This window comes from Oncorhynchus masou, unplaced genomic scaffold, assembly GCF_036934945.1.
Source record: "Oncorhynchus masou masou isolate Uvic2021 unplaced genomic scaffold, UVic_Omas_1.1 unplaced_scaffold_1291, whole genome shotgun sequence".
NCBI lineage: Eukaryota > Metazoa > Chordata > Actinopteri > Salmoniformes > Salmonidae > Oncorhynchus > Oncorhynchus masou.
This window is the reverse complement of record NW_027002756.1, coordinates 78143-98643: the sequence shown is the minus strand read 5'-3', so window position 1 is coordinate 98643 and position 20501 is coordinate 78143. Positions and strand designations below refer to the sequence as shown.

The window sequence follows — 20501 nt, the reverse complement described above, 5'->3', positions numbered from 1 at the left end:
TTGCATGCAGTGTACAGTTTACATGCAGTACCATGTTTACATGTTTACATGCAGTGTACCATGTTTTGGATGCAGTGTACCATGTTTACATGCAGTGTACCATGGTTACATGCAGTGTACCATGTTTACATGCAGTGTACCATGTTTACATGCAGTGTACCATGTTTGGAGATGCAGTTTACATGCAGTACCATGTTTGCATGCATGTGTAACATGTTTACATGCAGTGAGTGTGCAAACACTCTGTTTTGTCGAGTTGAAGTTGAATCCATGATCACGACTTACTGGTGTCTGGATTTCCCTTCATAGCTCCTGTTACACTTCACCCACAGAGGGATCCAAAAGTATCCCTCCAACTAACTGATAGGAGAGAATGAGAGGGGGACAATTAGCACACAGTGCTCACCTGAAACCAAAGAGGCCTCTCGGAGGCTGGATCTGATTCTTCCCGGCTACTACTTTAACCCACTGACAAAAGGAGAGTAGTCGCCTAGGCTGCAAAATCCACCCCGAGAACTAAAACACACTAAGAGAATGGATACATCTCTTTATTTCTTTGTCATTTATTTCCCTAAGTGGCTGTTCCTCTAAATGGTTTTAAACCACATTAAACCACAGATGCTATGGCTGATATATGAAGGTGCTGAGGTGTTGGGGCCCCAGAGAAACACAGAGGTGCTATTTCTGGCAGGTCAACATCATGGTAAGGGGCGTTATGGGACGCCCTGATTATGATTTAGGCCTCGTATCCTAGGATAACATAAATCCTTCAATTACATTGCGGACTAAACTCAACTCCATGGTGAAGGAGTTCATCATTCAGTTATTTCACCATGGAGTTGAGTTTAGTCTGCTATGTAATTACATAGCCGAACTAAATTATTCACGTGATATAGACAATTAGACATAGGACAAATTCTTTCGCTTGTAAACTGCTGAAGCTTTTCCATAATAAACTTTTTCATTGAATTATCCAGGAGTAATTCGTCCGTAGAAGCCCAAATTCCCACGCAGACAGCCATTAGTACTCACTACTCTCCGAGAAGGGAGGGAACAGTCACATGCATTGAGTGAAGTAGTTGAACAGCCACCCTAGTGAGTATTGTAGTAGGGAAGTACTCGTTAGCGCACATTGTCGTCAGCGGTCGGCGCACCAACTCCGCGAGCATCCACTAGTCTCTGTTGCGTACGAGATCTGGAAGACCGAGGAGGAGAGTTCATTCCGCTACAGTCATCCATGGCTCTGTGCAACGGAGAAACCAAGGTCAGTCAAACAACGGCCTGTGTGCCGCCATGGGAGCAACATAGCCCGTTTCTTGTTCAATGTTTTGGCTGCGGTACATGGGCGCTGGGAGAGTCCCCGGTTAGCTACGGCCTGTGTCGTGTTTTCAGCAAACTTACGGCGTGCGTGCTCCCCAGCCTGGGATGCCTGTCGCCTCGTCTTTTAAACGTATGTTTTTGGAATTTAAAAATAAAATAAACATCCAGCATACAGTGAATGTAACTTTTATGCCACTGTTGCATCTTTCATTGTGTATATATTACTAGCTCGTCAGCTAGCAGAAGCCGCGTGGAATGTAGCCTAGCTGCTGCCGCACAGCTGGATATGTAGCTATCTGCAACGTTAGGTATAGTCCGATATATAGTTAACCCACACTAGCAGAATAACTAGCAGTGCAGTTCCAGATGGTCGTGGACTTAACATCATGTTTAACCCTTATAGCAATAGTTAGAGATTTCGTGTTACGAACCATGTACATTTGTTGGGTAATTTTAACATAAATAATCGGGTTGACAGCTAACGCTAGATGGCTAACTATGACTTGTTAGTTAGCTAGCGCCCGGTCTCCGGTCTGTCCACCCACCACAGTTGTGCCAACTGCAACATAGGCCAACCATCGTATTATTTTCATATCCACAAGTACTCCATTTTACTTTCCCAGGAAAACAGGCCCGGTATGACAACTCGGCATCGAAGCGGTTTTATATGAAATGTTTTGGTGTTTTTATGGTGTCACTTGCGGTGTTTGATACACGAGCCTGTTGTTTTTCATTGACGGAAGCACGTAGTGTCAGAAACCACGTGGGGACCCGCTGCTCTCTTATTTCACAATTTACTTGAGTGGTGCGTTTAATGTTTTGCCCATATCTAATGCCCAAATGTAATGCATGAGAAATGTACAGTTTTGATAGCATCATTATGGTTTATAAGCTTAATATTCCTAAGACAATCTCCCTTGGTAACATTGACTGATCACATCAATTTATCAATGGCTGCCTTCATCAATCATGCATAAGGGGCAGGCATATATATATATATATATATATATATATATATATATATATAACTGCAGAACAATTTGTGTAGATCTATCTATTCTAAAGTAACGTCCATTGGCTTGTGAATCCTGGCTAGAAATATCTACTAGAAATCTAATAGGGTGGATTAAAGCATCCAAGTTTGGCATCTGTGACTTCACTGTATGGTCTAGCTGGCCCTACTGGACCTAGTCAGTCCTCTAGCTGGCCCCTACTGGACCTGGTCAGACCTCTAGCTGGCCCCTACTGGACCTGCTCAGTCCTTTAGCTGTCGCCTACTGGACCTGGTCAGTCCTCTAGCTGGCCCCTACTGGACCTGGTCAGTCCTCTAGCTGGCCCCTACCGGACTTGGTCAGTCCTCAAGCTGGCCCCTACCGGACCTGGTCAGTCCTCTAGCTGGCCCCAACCGGACCTGGTCAGTCCTCTAGCTGGCCACTACTGGACCTGCTCAGTCCTCTAGCTGGCCCCTACTGGACCTGGTCAGTCCTCTAGCTGGCCCCTACTGGACCTGGTCAGTCCTCTAGCTGGCCCCTACTGGACCTGGTACGTCCTCTAGCTGGCCACTACGGGACTTGGTACGTCCTCTAGCTGGCCCCTACTGGACCTGGTCAGTCCTCTAGCTGGCCTCTAGCTGGCCCCTGGTTAGGCCTAGCTGGCCCCTGGCCCCTGGTTGGTTAGGCCTCTAGCTGGCCCCTGGTTAGGCCTCTAGCTGGCCCCTGGCCCCTGGTTAGGCCTCTAGCTGGCCCCTGGTTAGGCCTCTAGCTGGCCCCTGGTAAGGCCTCTAGCTGGCCCCTGGTTAGGCCTCTAGCTGGCCCCTGGTTAGGCCTCTAGTGTCTGTGTGACTCATGTGATTCTCATGAGGGACTGAATAAGTGTGTAACGTCTCGTCACGTGTGCCCTCTTCTCAGTACTGAGACTCGCATGTCTCAAATTGCGTTATGGCCTTAACGAATCTCGTTCCTGTGAGGTTGGTGAAGTGGCGGCCATTCACCATCGTAAATGTTTTGCCTGTCTTTGAACGAGTGCAAGGTTTTGCAACGCTTTTTTGAACACCCCTTGATTCAACCACTGTTGGGGAATTTAGGCTGTTGTATCTTCATTCAAAACATCCCATGCTACCCTTGATGAGTCTATATGGTTGAAGGCTATTCCACACGTAGGCCTGTGTTGTTATCCTGATTGAGTGTTCCTACGTGGTCAGGACAGTGTATTTATTTATTTTTCTCCCCCAGCTGGACATCAGCAGCGTTGAGCCTCAGAATGGTTCATGTGAGGGGGCGGTGGTCATCCTGGATGCCGGGGCTCAGTACGGCAAGGTGATTGACAGGCGGATCAGAGAGCTGTTTGTCCGCTCAGAGATCCTCCCACTAGAGACGCCAGCCTTCGCCATCAGAGAACAAGGCTTCAGGTGAGACTGACTGACAGCACACTTGCACCCGGGTGGCATTTACAAGTCAACAAACCTGGACCAAACGAATAAGAAAAATGCATATGGTGTGGAAGAGAGAGAACCTGTCAGAACAATAACACCTAGTGTGATCATTTTTAACATCTCTTTCTGCCCATCGACTTTGAAGTCTGTGGAGGAACAGTGGTCAGGACAGCCTGACAGGGAGCCTGCAGTTCTATACAAAAGTAAAACAGTTCTATATAAAAGGAACACAGTGGTCAGGACAGCCTGACAGGGAGCCTGCAGTTCTATACAAAAGTAAAACTGTTCTATATAAAAGGAACACAGTGGTCAGGACAGCCTGACAGGGAGCCTGCAGTTCTATACAAAAGTAAAACAGTTCTATATAAAAGGAACACAGTGGTCAGGACAGCCTGACAGGGAGCCTGCAGTTCTATACAAAAGTAAAACAGTTCTATATAAAAGGAACACAGTGGTCAGGACAGCCTGACAGGGAGCCTGCAGTTCTATACAAAAGTAAAACAGTTCTATATAAAAGGAACACAGTGGTCAGGACAGCCTGACAGGGAGTGTGTATGTTATTTGTCCTGAAAATGACTACTCTTGAGTATGGTTACATTTTAAACCCCATTTAGCAGAGGCTTTTCTTCAAAGTGACGTAGTCATGAGTTCATACAGGTGGTCCCGGGAATCGAACACACAACCCTGCCGTTGCAAGCACAATGCTCTACCAACTGAGCCATATATAATATATATTTGCCTTTGAATATTTCTCCTCCCTCGTTCTTCACTCTTTACTCCTCCCCCTTTTCTCCGTCTCCAGGGCGATCATCATCTCTGGTGGTCCTAACTCTGTGTACGCTGAGGATGCCCCCTGGTTTGACCCGGCCATATTCACCATTGGAAAGCCTGTCCTGGGTATCTGCTATGGAATGCAGGTAGGAGGGCCCTGAGAAATACACACACGGTGCCTTTGGAAAGTATTGGGACCCATTGACTTTTTCCACATTGTTAGGTTACAGGCTTATTCTAAATACCCCCCCCCCCCGCCCCTCAAGCTACGCAAAATACCTCCAATTACAGCAAAAACGTTATTTTTTATTTTTTAGAAATGTTTGCTAATTTATTTCAAATAATTTATTTCAAATGAGTGTAAAAAATGGGGTATTGGGTGTAGATCTGTCATAATGAGATATTGAGTGTAGATTGATCTTTGTCATAATGGGGTATTGGGGGGATCTGTATTGGGGTATTGGGTGTAGATTGATCTGTCATAATGGGGTATTGGGTGTAGATTGATGATTACTTTATTTTATTCAATCCAATAAGGAAACAAAATGTAGAAAAAGTAATGGGGTCTATATACTTTCCCGAAGGCACATGAAACCTCAGCTCAAAACCCCTTAGCATAAAACTCCGGGTTCATGATTTCACCACCTACAATAACGGTGTGTCTAGACAGATCAATTGATTTAAAAAAAAAAAAATCAAAATCCACTAAGAATCACTTTCTTATGATCACATACAAATTGAAATGACATCTTTCAATCAATCAATCAATAAAATAAAAAAAATGCAGATTTTTAAGAGTCTAATGATCAATTGTCCTCTCCACAGATGATGAATAAGGTTTTTGGAGGGACAGTACACAGGAAGAGTGTGAGAGAGGATGGAGTGTTCAACATCGGACTGGACAACACCTGCTCTCTCTTCAGGTGGGTTCAGACGAATAATCTAAAGAAGATTGTTTAGAGGAGGCAGCTCGAAAAGAGTTTCAGCAGAACCAAGTCGAGAGGTGACAGGGTAGGCTATTTCAAGAACAAGTGGGGTTTTTTCCTCCATTGGTTTGTCCCAGAGCCATGTGTTTGACGCCAACTGGACCAAAAATTCCAACAGTCACATCGTTTCCTGGCCGTCACACACAAACACTCCAAAATAAGAAAACCACAGTCCTCCTCTCTCAGACATTACACACAGTTGGACACAAAGCACATTGAGTTCCAAAGGGCTTCTGAACAGCTTCTACCCCCAAGCTATAAGACTCCTGAACAGCTAATCAAAGGGCCACCTGAACCTTTAGCAGTGACCCCTGTTCAAATCCAATTTTATTTGTCACATACACATGGTTAGCAGATGTTAATGCGAGTGTAGCGAAATGCTTGTGCTTCCAGTTCCGACAATGCAGTAATAACCAACAAGTAATCTAACTAACAATTCCAAAACTAATTTCTTATACACAGTGTAAGGGGATAAAGAATATGTACATAAAGATATGAATGAGTGATGGTGCAGAGCAGCATAGGCAAGATACAGTAGATGGCATCGAGTACCGTATATACATATGAGATGAGTATGTAAACAAAGTGGCATAGTTAAAGTGGCTAGTGATACATGTATTACATAAGGATGCAGTAGATGATAGAGTACAGTATATACGTATACATATGAGATGAATAATGTAGGGTATGTAGACATTATATTAGGTAGCATTGTTTAAAGTGGCTAGTGATATATTTTACATCCTTTCCTATCAATTCCCATTATTGAAGTGGCTGGAGTTGAGTCAGTGTGTTGGCAGCAGCCACTCAATGTTAGTGGTTGCTGTTTAACAGTCTGATGGCCTTGAGATAGAAGCTGTTTTTCAGTCTCTCGGTCCCAGCTTTGATGCACCTGTACTGACCTCGCCTTCTGGATGATAGCGGAGTGAACAGGCAGTGGCTCGGGTGGGTGTTGTCCTTAATGATCTTTATGGCCTTCCTGTAACATCGGGTGGTGTAGGTGTCCTGGAGGGCAGGTAGTTTGCCCCCGGTGATACGTTGTGCAGACCTCACTACCCTCTGGAGAGCCTTACGGTTGTGGGCGGAGCAGTTGCCGTACCAGGCGGTGATACAGCCCGCCAGGATGCTCTCGATTGTGCATCTGTAGAAGTTTGTGAGTGTTTTTGGTGACAAGCAGAATTTCTTCAGCCTCCTGAGTTTGAAGAGGAGCTGCTGCGCCTTCTTCACGATGCTGTCTGTGTGAGTGGACCAATTTAGTTTGTCTGTGATGTGTATGCCGAGGAACTTAACTTGCTACTCTCTCCACTACTGTTCCATCGATGTGGATAGGGGGGTGTTCCCTCTGCTGTTTCCTGAAGTCCACAATCATCTCCTTAGTTTTGTTGACGTTGAGTGTGAGGTTATTGTCCTGACACCACACTCCGAGGGCCCTCACCTCCTCCCTGTAGGCCGTCTCGTCGTTATTGGTAATCAAGCCTACCACTGTTGTGTCGTCTGCAAACTTGATGATTGAGTTGGAGGCGTGCGTTGCCGCGCAGTCGTGGGTGAACAGGGAGTACAGGAGAGGGCCCAGAACGCATCCTTGTGGGGCCCCAGTGTTGAGGATCAGCGGGGTGATGTTGTTGCCTACCCTCACCACCTGGGGGCGGCCCGTCAGGAAGTCCAGTACCCAGTTGCACAGGGCGGGGTCGAGACCCAGGGTCTCGAGCTTGATGACGAGCTTGGAGGGTACTATGGTGTTAAATGCCGAGCTGTAGTCGATGAACAGCATTCTCACATAGGTATTCCTCTTGTCCAGATGGGTTAGGGCAGTGTGTGGTTGAGATTGCGTCTTCTGTGGACCTATTTGGGCGGTAAGCAAATTGGAGTGGGTCTAGGGTGTCAGGTGGGGTGGAGGTGATATGGTCCTTGACTAGTCTCTCAAAGCACTTCATGATGACGGAAGTGAGTGCTACGGGGCGGTAGACGTTTAGCTCAGTTACCTTAGCTTTCTTGGGAACAGGAACAATGGTGGCCCTCTTGAAGCATGTGGGAACAGCAGACTGGTATAGGGATTGATTGAATATGTCCGTAAACACACCAGCCAGCTGGTCTGCACATGCTCTGAGGGCGCGGCTGGGGATGCCGTCTGGGCCTGCAGCCTTGCGAGGGTTAACACGTTTAAATGTTTTACTCACCTCGGCTGCAGTGAAGGAGAGACCGCAGGCTACTCTCTCTGTTTATTATCTATACATAGTCACTTTACCTCTACCTACATGTACATGTTTGTTTGACTATCATTGACTCTGTACCGTAACACCCTGTATATAGCCTCCACATTGACTCTGTACCAGTACCCCTGTATATAGCCTCCACATTGACTCTGTACCAGTAACCCCTGTATATAGCCTCCACATTGACTCTGTACCGTAACACCCTGTATATAGCCTCCACATTGACTCTATACCGTAACACCCTGTATATAGCCTCCACATTGACTCTGTACCGTAACACCCTGTATATAGCCTCCACATTGACTCTGTACCGTAACACCCTGTATATAGCCTCCACATTGACTCTGTACCGTAACACCCTGTATATAGCCTCCACATTGACTCTGTACCGGTACCCCTGTATATAGCCTCCACATTGACTCTGTACCGTAACACCCTGTATATAGCCTCCACATTGACTCTGTACCGTAACAACCTGTAAATAGCCTCTACTGTTATTTTATTGTTGCTTTTTAATTTTAATTTTTTACTTCAGTTTATTTTATACAGTTTACTTTCTTAACCAACAATGCATTTAAGAGCTTTTAAGTAAGCATTTCACTGTAAGGTCTACTACACCTGTTGTATTCAGCATTTCGCTGTGAGGTCTACTACACCTGTTGTATTCAGCATTTCGCTGTGAGGTCTACTACACCTGTTGTATTCAGCATTTCGCTGTGAGGTCTAACTACACCTGTTGTATTAGGCATTTCACTGTGAGGTCTAACTACACCTGTTGTATTCAGCATTTCGCTGTGAGGTCTACTACACCTGTTGTATTCAGCATTTCGCTGTGAGGTCTACTACACCTGTTGTATTCAGCATTTCGCTGTGAGGTCTAACTACACCTGTTGTATTAGGCATTTCCAAATATGGGTGGAATTGTTTCCCTGTGTGAGTGTACTTCCTGTCTGACCTTTGACTCTGTCTGTGACCTGTTTGTTGTCAGGGGCCTGCAGAAAGAGGAGCCGGTGCTGTTGACTCATGGGGACAGTGTGGACAAGGTGGCCGATGGCTTCAAGGTGGTGGCCCAGTCAGGGAGCATCATTGCAGGTATGCATTCTGGCAAAGGATCCTGGGCCTGGAGGAAAATGTATATTTAGACTAATTTAGTCTACCACCACACGTCCCTAATTTAGTCTACCACCACACGTCCCTAATTTAGTCTACCACCACACGTCCCTAATTTAGTCTACCACCACACGTCCCTAATTTAGTCTACCACCACACGTCCCTAATTTAGTCTACCACCACACGTCCCTAATTTAGTCTACCACCACACGTCCCTAATTTCAGTCAATTCCGCAATGTGATCATGAAGATCTTTGGCCCTCAATGCTCTTCTTTCCTCTCCACCTCTTCTTCCCCCTTGTCTTTGACCGTTCCGAACCCTTCCACTGCCCCCCCCCCGCTCCATTTGTTCTCTGACAGGTATTGCTTAACGAGCAGAAGAAACTTACGGGACCCAGTTTCACCCGGAAGTGGACCTGACAGAGCGGGGCACAGAGATATTACGTAACTTCCTGTTTGAAAGGCTGCACTTCCAACTTCACCGTCCAGAACCAGCAGTCCTGCATCACAGAGATCCAGGAGAAAGTTGGCAAGTCCAAAGTACTGGTGAGGAATCTACAGTACGGTTAGATGCAGTATGTGGGTACAGTATATAGTATAGAACACAAATCAAATCAAATTTTATTTGTCACATACACACGGTTAGCAGATGTTAATGGTCACATACACACGGTTAGCAGATGTTAATGGTCACATACACACGGTTAGCAGATGTTAATGGTCACATACACAGTTAGCAGATGTTAATGGTCACATACACATGGTTAGCAGATGTTATTGGTCACATACACGGTTAGCAGATGTTAATGGTCACATACACACGGTTAGCAGATGTTAATGGTCACATACACACGGTTAGCAGATGTTAATGGTCACATACACACGGTTAGCAGATGTTAATGGTCACATACACACGGTTAGCAGATGTTAATGGTCACATACACACGGTTAGCAGATGTTAATGGTCACATACACATGGTTAGCAGATGTTAATGGTCACATACACATGGTTAGCAGATGTTAATGGTCACATACACACGGTTAGCAGATGTTAATGGTCACATACACACGGTTAGCAGATGTTAATGGTCACTTACACGGTTAGCAGATGTTAATGGTCACTTACACACGGTTAGCAGATGTTAATGGTCACATACACACGGTTAGCAGATGTTAATGGTCACATACACACGGTTAGCAGATGTTAATGGTCACATACACACGGTTAGCAGATGTTAGTGGTCACATACACACGGTTAGCAGATGTTAATGGTCACTTACACACGGTTAGCAGATGTTAATGGTCACATACGGTTAGCAGATGTTAATGGTCACATACACGGTTAGCAGATGTTAATGGTCACATACACCACACGTTAGCAGATGTTAGTGGTCACATACACCACGGTTAGCAGATGTTAGTGGTCACATACACACACGTCCGGTTAGCAGATGTTAGTGGTCACATACACGGTTAGCAGATGTTAATGGTCACATACACGGTTAGCAGATGTTAATGGTCACATACACACGGTCCCTAGATGTTAATGGTCACATACACACGGTTAGCAGATGTTAATGGTCACATACACACGGTTAGCAGATGTTAATGGTCACATACACGGTTAGCAGATGTTAATGGTCACATACACACGGTTAGCAGATGTTAATGGTCACATACACACGGTTAGCAGATGTTAATGGTCACATACACACGGTTAGCAGATGTTAATGGTCACATACACACGGTTAGCAGATGTTAATGGTCACATACACACGGTTAGCAGATGTTAATGGTCACATACACACGGTTAGCAGATGTTAATGGTCACATACACACGGTTAGCAGATGTTAATGGTCACATACACACGGTTAGCAGATGTTAATGGTCACATACACACGGTTAGCAGATGTTAATGGTCACATACACAGGTTAGCAGATGATGTTAATGGTCACATACACACGGTTAGCAGATGTTAATGGTCACATACACACGGTTAGCAGATGTTAATGGTCACCAGTTAGCAGATGTTAATGGTCACATACACACGGTTAGCAGATGTTAATGGTCACAGACACGGTTAGCAGATGTTAATGGTCACATGAACACGGTTAGCAGATGTTAATGGTCACATACACACGGTTAGCAGATGTTAATGGTCACATACACACGGTTAGCAGATGTTAATGGTCACATCACGGTTAGCAGATGTTAATGGTCACATACAAGTTAGCAGATGTTAATGGTCACATACACACGGTTAGCAGATGTTAGTGGTCACATACACGGTTAGCAGATGTTAATGGTCACATACACACGGTTAGCAGATGTTAATGGTCACATACACGGTTAGCAGATGTTAATGGTCACATCAAATTTAGCAGATGTTAATGGTCACATACACTTGGTTAGCAGATGTTAATGGTCACATACACTTGGTTAGCAGATGTTAGTGGTCACATACACATGGTTAGCAGATGTTAATGGTCACATACACATGGTTAGCAGATGTTAATGGTCACATACACATGGTTAGCAGATGTTAGTGGTCACATACACATGGTTAGCAGATATTAGTGGTCACATACACGCATGGTTAGCAGATGTTAGTGGTCACATATACACGGTTAGCAGATGTTAATGGTCACATACACATGGTTAGCAGATGTTAATGCGAGTGTAGCGAAATGCTTGTGCTTCTAGTTCCGACAATGCAGTAATAACCAACAAGTAATCTAGCTAACAATTCCAAAACTACTGCCTTATACACACAAGTGTAAAGGGATAAAGAATATGTACATAAAGATATATGAATGAGTGATGGTACAGAGCGGCATAGGCAAGATGCAGTAGATGGTATTGAGTACAGTATATACATATGAGATGAGTATGTAAACAAAGTGGCATAGTTAGTGGCTAGTGATACATAGAGACCCTGGGAGTGGAAGGGCGTAGTACATTCATCTGAGCTATTAAACACTAAATTAGACAGTGATATTGAACTGTGTTCTCTACTGGAACGATGTGATCGACTCTCTGCTCCCAGAAAGTGTGGGAAGATGATAATGGAAGGGGGAGAGAAACAGACTGTGTTGAAGTCATTCCAGTTCTGTTGATTGACATGTCTGGTCCAAATGTTGTCCCCAGGTTCTGCTGAGTGGAGGGGTGGACTCCACCGTGTGCACGGCCCTGCTGAACAAAGCTCTGAACAAGGAGCAGGTGATCGCGGTGCACATCGACAATGGCTTCATGAGGAAACGAGAGAGCCAGAGCGTTGAGGAGGCCCTCACCAAACTGGGCATCAACTCAAAGGTGAGAGGTCAATCCAAACTGGGCATCAACCTCAAAGGTGAGAGGTCAATCCAAACTGGGCATCAACCTCAAAGGTGAGAGGTCAATCCAAACTGGGCATCAACCTCAAAGGTGAGAGGTCAATCCAAACTGGGCATTAACCTCAAAGGTGAGAGGTCAAGTTAGGCGTCAACCTCAAAGGTGAGAGGTCAAGCCAAGCTGGTGTCCTACACATGTCCAGAATGGACTCAAATGTAGCATTGTGGAATGTAGTGTGTGTATGTATGTATATACATATATTTTATGAGTGTGATTTTTTTATATATATCTCATGAAAGAATATAGAGATTTCAAATGTTATATTAGTGGCTATGTGTTGTAACGATGTGCAAGTAGTTGAAGCAAAGGTAAAATACATTTTCAGAGTAAATATAAGTTGGATTTACAATGCTCGTGTTCCACTGGTTGCCCTTTTGTCAAGGCAACGGGCCACACATCTTACTGCTGTGACTGCACACTGCTGTATTTCACCTAACAGATATGGGAGTTTAACAATGTTTGATTTGGTTTCAAATTCTTCGTGTGTCTGTGTGATCTCCTCTCTAGTGGTGAACGCAGCACACACTTTCTATAACGGTACGACAACCCTGCCCATCTCCGACGAAGACCGGACGCCACGGAAACGCATCAGCAAGACCCTCAACATGACCACCAACCCTGAGGAGAAGAGGAAGATCATCGGAGACACCTTCGTCAAGGTACTGCCTGTCTTATCTGTTGAAGATGACGAAGGTCAGAGGATTCTAATATGCAGCAACAATGGATCAGCTATGGTAGTTATAGCAACGGTGCTGCTAATTAGAAACTGCCGCTGGTCCCATGAATCTGTTTATTTTCAAATACCTTCCACATGAATCATAACGTCCTAACCTTTATCTTCAACCTAGTCTGTTATCTGTATATGTCTGTCTGTTTGTCCCTCTTTAAAAAAAAAATCAAGACTATTGAATGTACTTCCTTTGTGTGTGATTGGCGTCTGTAGGTGGCCAATGAGGTGATAGGGGAGATGAACCTGAAGCCGGAGGAGGTGTTCCTAGCCCAGGGCACCCTGAGGCCAGACCTCATAGAGAGTGCTTCTCACCTCGCCAGCGGCAAGGCAGAGGTCATCAAAACACACCACAACGACACAGAACTCATCCGCAAGCTCAGAGACGAGGTACGCACACACACACACACTGAAACAAACTTCCAACACAATTTTGTTGGAGCACCTCAGGCTCTTCTGTTTGGCCCAGAGGTGTCCCAAGTCGTGTCCCAAGTCGTGTCCCAAGTCGTGTCCCAAGTCGAACTGGTTGAGTCAAGTTCCAAGTCTATAAGCAAGTCGAGTCTCAAGTAAAAAAGAAACCCATCGAAACAGGCAATTTACTTTTTCCAACCTCAAATCTTTGTATATTTATTAAGGTTACCAGACAGCCATTTTCATTATTTTGTCTACAACACATGATTATGTAATAATACATTTTAACAACACATTTCAAATGCTTCACAAACGATGTTGACATACCAAAAGAGCAGTATGTCTATGCTAGTAATTGTTTCTTGATGCCTCATTGCTGGTGAGTTTGCAAAGTAAATAGTTCATATTCGTCATTACTAATTGTTATTGTTTTGGAGCTGCGTGTTTTATTTATTATGGCAATCCTCTCCCTAAAAAATGTGACTTTCGTGCTTTACCCAATCCTATATCTGTACACTTGCTCAGTGGTGTTCAGACTTTAGTCCCACAACCCTTAAAAAGGAGTGGTTCAAAGCTTGTGCCCCCCCCCCCACCCCCCCCACCCAATCAATGCGCAAATGTAGCCTGTCATTATAGCCATAAACAGTGATGCAAGATCCAGAAATAAACCATGTTTTGAGCTGAAAGTCACTCATCTTAGCAGTCAATATCACCTAGGGATGTCATGTCACATTGTGCCTCCTCCGTCGTCCAGAGTAACCAGGATCATACGGCCTTGTACGCAGCTGAGGTCACTCATCTTAGCAGTCAATATCACCTAGGGATGTCATGTCACATTGTGCCTCCTCCGTCGTCCAGAGTAACCAGGATCACACGGCCTTGTACGCTGCTGAGGTCACCGGATCAGAGGAAAAGCATGATCTGTCTGTAGGCTTTTTCTACCTCACAAATATGGTCATTAATTGGCCAGAATGTTACATCTGTCACAGCTATCTTTAGACCTACAGCCAGTAGCGCCTATTGAGGTCTAGAACTATAACCCACCCTAACTGAAACATGAAAATGATCAATGATCACCTGCTAGCCTGTTGTTGTTGTGGCAAAGATATGTCTGTAGCAGATTGCTAAACATTACTTTATAGGGATTATATATATGCATATGCTATTTTGTTTTTGCCAGATAAAACCGGAGAAAATCTATTAAATAACCTGCCTTTGTGAGACAAATGCTGATGATTGGTCAAGATGTGCCACTTTCTGGTTCTGAAGCACAGACGAGAAGTTTTTGAAACATTTGGTGCTGATGTTAGTCACCAGATCTAATAAGCAAAGGTATAAATATAAATGTTATAAATAATTAGCCTATTAATAATATTCCGTTTCACCCCCACCCCCAGACCTCACTGTGCTAGCTCACCTGACCTGTGTTGATTGACAGTTAGCTTGGTCGAGTGTGCGTTTCACGAGGCAATCAGTTTTTTATTTTTTCTCTTGCGAGTGCGATTCTGTGTCTGGCAGCGCGGAGAGAAATCCACGGATGCTCGGTGACACGAAACGAGTGACATTACATTCCAAAACCTGGCCAGATAATTAAAGTAATGAGTCGAGTCGGATGTTATTTTATTTCTTATCTTAAGTCTAGTCTCAAGTCATGAATGTTGTGACTCGAGTCCCCACCTCGGGTCTGAGCTGTCTCCTCTCTCACTCCCTCCAGGGAAAAGTGATTGAGCCGCTGAAGGACTTCCATAAGGATGAGGTTCGGGCCCTGGGCAGAGAACTGGGACTGCCAGAGGACATCGTCTGTCGACACCCTTTCCCTGGTCAGTACCCCACCGTACACACAGGACAGAACCTTATATATAGTTAGAACCAACACAGGACAGAACCTTATATAGTCATGGAACATTAAGAACCAACACAGGACAGGATGTTATATATAGTCATGGAACATTTAGAACCAACATGGAGAATAGCAGAAGTATGGCTGTGATGTTAACCTCATCCTCTCCCGTAGGTCCTGGCCTGGCCATCAGAGTGATCTGTGCAGACGAGCCCTACATCTGTAAGGACTTTGCTGAGACCAACAACATCCTCAAGATCATCACAGACTTCTCCGCCATGGTCAAAAAGGTCAGAGAGCAGAGCTCCACTAGTCTATGACAGGAACATGATGGTAATAACAGAGTTGGTCTCAATTCCATTTCAATTTGAACCAACTTAATTGGACGTATCAATGTCGTTCTGTACCATCCACTCCCCATTCATATATTTTATGTACATATTCTTTATCCCTTTACACTTGTGTGTGTATAAGGCAGTAGTTTTGGAATTGTTGGGTTAGATTACTTGGTTATTGGTTGGTTATTGTTGGAACTAGAAGCACAAGCATGATTTAACAGAGTTGGTACATTCGCATTAACATCTGCTAACCGTCGCGTGTATGTGACCATTAACATCTGCTAACCATGTGTATGTGACCATTAACATCTGCTAACCATGTGTATGTGACCATTAACATCTGCATTAACCGCTAACCATGTGTATGTGACCATTAACATCTGCTAACCGCGTGTATGTGACCATTAACATCTGTTAACCGCGTGTATGTGACCATTAACATCTGCTAACCGCGTGTATGTGACCATTAACATCTGCTAACCATGTGTATGTGACCATTAACATCTGCTAACCGTGTGTATGTGACCATTAACATCTGCTAACCTTGTGTATGTGACAAATTCATTTGATTTGAATTCTGGAATGAGATTGTAGATGGAATTGACCCCAACTGACCTTTATGCAACAACATGCTGATAACTTTTTAAATTTTTTAATTTAAATTTTACCTTTATTTTACTAGGCAAGTCAGTTAAGAACAAATTCTTATTTTCAATGACGGCCTGGGAACAGTGGGCTAACTGCCTGTTCAGGGGCAGAACGACAGATTTGTACCTTGTCAGCTCGGGGGTTTGAACTCGCAACCTTCCGGTTACTAGTCCAACGCTCTAACCACTAGGCTACCCTGCCGCCCCAACTTACTGTAGTAATGTCAGACTAGCTAATAATACTAATAACCATAACTTACTCTATGCCCCTCCAGCCCCACACGTTGCTGCAGAGAGGAAGTCATGTATATCAGACGAGGAGGAGGAGAAACTCCTGCAGATCACCAGTCTTCATTCACTCAATGCCTTCCTGCTGCCGATCAAGACCGTGGGAGTCCAGGTAACACGCTGTACACAGTGTTCGTTCGCACACTCGCACTGCTCGGCCACGAGGCTGCTCCGTCTGTCTGTCTGAATGTGACCTCTGACCTCTGTAAATGTACGGTGGTCCCCGGAAAATTGATCCCACTATCCTGGCGTTGCAAGAGCCATGTGCTTATCAATTGAGTGACAGAGGACCACTGATTTATAGTTATCTACTGGTCACCTGACTGAGGCCCCTCTTTATGGTCTGACTGCTCGTCTATAGTAGAGCAGGGATAGGTGGTTTTATCTGATTCTTAGTGCTGAGTGATTTGAGGTTGGTTCAGATTTGTAAAAAAACAACAACACCATTTTTAATTTCTGTTTAGATTTTTTTTAACAATAGGTTAAAGGCATTGTGGGTGGAATGCTAAGAACACCTAATAAAACAATTGATGGTAGTGCCCATTACTGCCACTAACCATCATTTATTCACAATAATTTAATTAAAAACTTCTTGTGACTCAAACCTGGGTCCGGGAGCGTAATCATCGTCTCACACTAATTAGCATAACGCAACGGACATAAATCTTCCTAAAAAATCTTCCTATTCATGAAAATCACAAGTGAAATATATTGGAACACAGCTTAGCCTTTTGTTAATCAACCTGTCATCTCAGATTTTCAAAATATGCTTTACTACAGCCAACGCTAGACAAGCATTTGTAAGTTTATCATAGACGAGCATAGCATTATGCCTTGCTAGCAGCAGGCAACCTTGTCACGAAAAGCAATCAAATTAAATAATTTACCTTTGATGAACTTCGGATGTTTTCACTCACGAGACTCCCAGGTAGATAGCCAAAGTTCATTTTTTCCCAAAAGATTATTTTGTAGGCGAAATAGCTCTGTTTGTTCTTCACGTTTGGCTGAGAAATCGACCGGAAATTGCAGTCACGACAACTCCGAAAAATATTCCAAATTAGCTCCATAATATCGACAGAAACATGGCAAACGTTGTTTATAATCAATCCTCAAGGTGTTTTTCTAATATCTATTCGATAATATATCCGTCGGGACAATTCGTTTTTCAGTAGGACCAATTGGAGTAATGGCTACCTCTGTATTTTACGCGAGAGTCACCTTGGGAGCATCAGGTGACCACTTACGCAATGTAGCCGACTACGGCTATTATTCAACATAAATGCGTAAAACCACGTCACAATGCTGTAGACACCTTGGGAATACGTAGAAAGCGTAAGCTCGTTGATAGGACATTCACAGCTCAATAGGGACTCATTGGAACACAGAGCTTTCAAAATATGGGGCACTTCCGGATTGATTTTTCTCAGGCTTTCGCCTGCAACATCAGTTCTGTTACACTCACAGACAATATCGTTACAGTTTTGGAAACATTAGAGTGTTTTCTATCCAAAGCTGTCAATTATATGCATATTCTAGCATCTTATCCTGACAAAATATCCCTTTTAAAACGAGAACGCTTTTTTTTCCAAAAATGAAAATACTGCCCCCTAGTACCAACAGGTTAAATCAAATATATTTGGTTCTGTATATTACATATTTTGTTAATAGCATGATGATGAATTTATTATTTCATAAAAAAAACTAGTGAGCCTTTTGTAGCTTATCACTATAAAGTCGTCTTGAGTGGCGCAGCGGTCTAAGGCACTGCATCTCAGTGCAAGAAGCATCACTACAGTCCCTGGTTTGAATCCAGGCTGTATCACATCTGGCCGTGATTGGGAGTCCCACAATTGACCCAGCGTCATCCAGAGTAGGCTGTCATTGTAAATAAGAATTTGTTTTAATTGTCTTGCCTAGTTAAATAAAAAATAAAAAATCACTTTACTTTAATTTCAGTTGTGTATGTAATTGTTGCTTTGTCTTCTCGCCCCAACCTGTCCAAGGACCCTCTGAACACATCAACAACTGCCGCCCACGCATTTGTTACCTAACCTGGGCTTGCAGAGCAGGCGAAACAAGGTCTCAGAGCGAGTGAATCACCACATCTGAGCGCATTTCGGGTTAACAACTGATTTCCTTCTATCAACTGTAACTCAGTAAAGTTTTTTATATTTTTTTTGTTCAGTATAAATATATTTAAGTTACAAGCTTTTGTTTTTCCATTTACGTTTTGAGGTTGGACTTTAGCACTTAAAGCTTGTTAGCATTTTTAAATGGAAGCAAATGGAACAAAACGGGGATAAACATACTTGAATTTGTCCAATGGAAACTCTCGTTTGCATCTGTTGGACTAATGATTACACCCTAGTAGATCAGCGAGATGCAGGCCAGGTGGGATTTAATGACACCGTCTGTCACCTTGATTACTCACATATTTCTCTCTACCTGTGCACGTTGTAATCTGTCATTCATAGGCTAGGTTGCAGCAACCTCCATGATGGGTATAGGGAACATTTGAGTATCATGTAGTAGCCTAAACGTATCGATGTTACGTTGAACTGGGTGAAGGGATTATGAATGACAGTCATCCAATATGCTGTAATGCCACCAGTGTCCGGAACAAAGAGCTGCGGAAGTTTGTCGTCACACAAGTGGTCAACAGCACCCTCTTTGACCCAATGTCCTTTATGTGTCTGTCTGCTCAATTACTTCACCTAGGCTCTGTGGTCAACAGCCCCCGTTATGTGGCTCAACAGCACCCGTTATGTGGGCTATCCATGTTGCTGTTTGCTATATGTTGCTGTTTTCCGTTACCCAGGCTCTGTGGTCAACAGCCCCGTTTATGTGGGCTATATGTTGCTGTTTGCCCTGTTCCGTTACCCAGGCTCTGTGCTCAACAGCACCCGTTATGTGGGCTATATGTTGCTGTTTGCCCTGTTCCGTTACCCAGGCTCTGTGGTCAACAGCACCCTGTTATATCGGCTATATGTTGCTGTTTGCCCTGTTCCGTTACCCAGGCTCTGTGCTCAACAGCAGCCGTCATGACACATGTCTCTGTTCTTCCATCTGTTTTTCTTTCGTGAATTCAGACGAGCTGTTTGTATTAAAGTAGAAATCCCTAGTGCCCACATCGTAGATCAGTACAAACCTCAGTCTCATTCTTCTTTGTGTGCTCCTCTCTGACAGTGTGGTGTAGCTAGGCCTAATGTTAGCCTGTGGTTTGGGTTCTGACGCCAGGACGGTTATTCCTTCGCTGAGCAGCCATGTCAAGACTAGTTTTGACACTCCCTGCTATTCCTTCACTCCTTCACACAAGGACACTGCTACTGTCAGGGCTGAGTATGTGAAACTCCCCTACTCACTGCTACTGTCAGGGCTGAGTATGTGACACTCCCCTACTCACTGCTACTGTCAGGGCTGAGTATGTGAAACTCCCCTACTCACTGATACTGTGTCAGAGAACATTTCTAAAATCCTGTTTAGGGTTGAGGCAGGTTAATCCGATCGGGGCGGCAGGGTAGCCTAGTGGTTAGAGCGTTGGACTAGTAACCGGAAGGTTGCGAGTTCAAACCCCCGAGCTGACAAGGTACACGTCTGTCGTTCTGCCCCTGAACAGGCAGTTAACCCGTCATTGAAAATAAGTTCTTAACTGACTTGCCCAGAAAAGGTTAAATAAATAAAACAATCTCTCTTTCTATTCACCTCTGTTTGGAGGCTGGAGATATGTTTCGAGTTGATGAACGAGCTCGGTAGCCGAGTAAAGGAGATCTTTGAAATGATCCTATGATAATCAGATGAGCACAAGTAAAGGTAAAATAAAAATAAATCCTAGATCTGTGGTTAGAGGAAATGTCTGTTTGGCCTCCCAGCAGTGTCAAATGGAACTCTGGACATTTCACTTAATTTCCTTCAGCCCCAGGTTGTGGGATCCACACGGGGTTGTCGTGGCTACACAATGTTGTTTGTTTGACAAGTGCATGAAATAATGGAATGATGACACAGCTGGCGCCGCCCATTCAGTAGCGT

At 44.2% G+C, this 20501-nt stretch overlaps 1 pseudogene; it reads left to right on the top strand.

The window, feature by feature from the left end:
* Positions 1–1037: 1037 nt before the first annotated feature.
* The window catches only part of LOC135530208 (GMP synthase [glutamine-hydrolyzing]-like), a 25696-nt pseudogene continuing 6232 nt past the window's right edge, over positions 1038–20501 (top strand).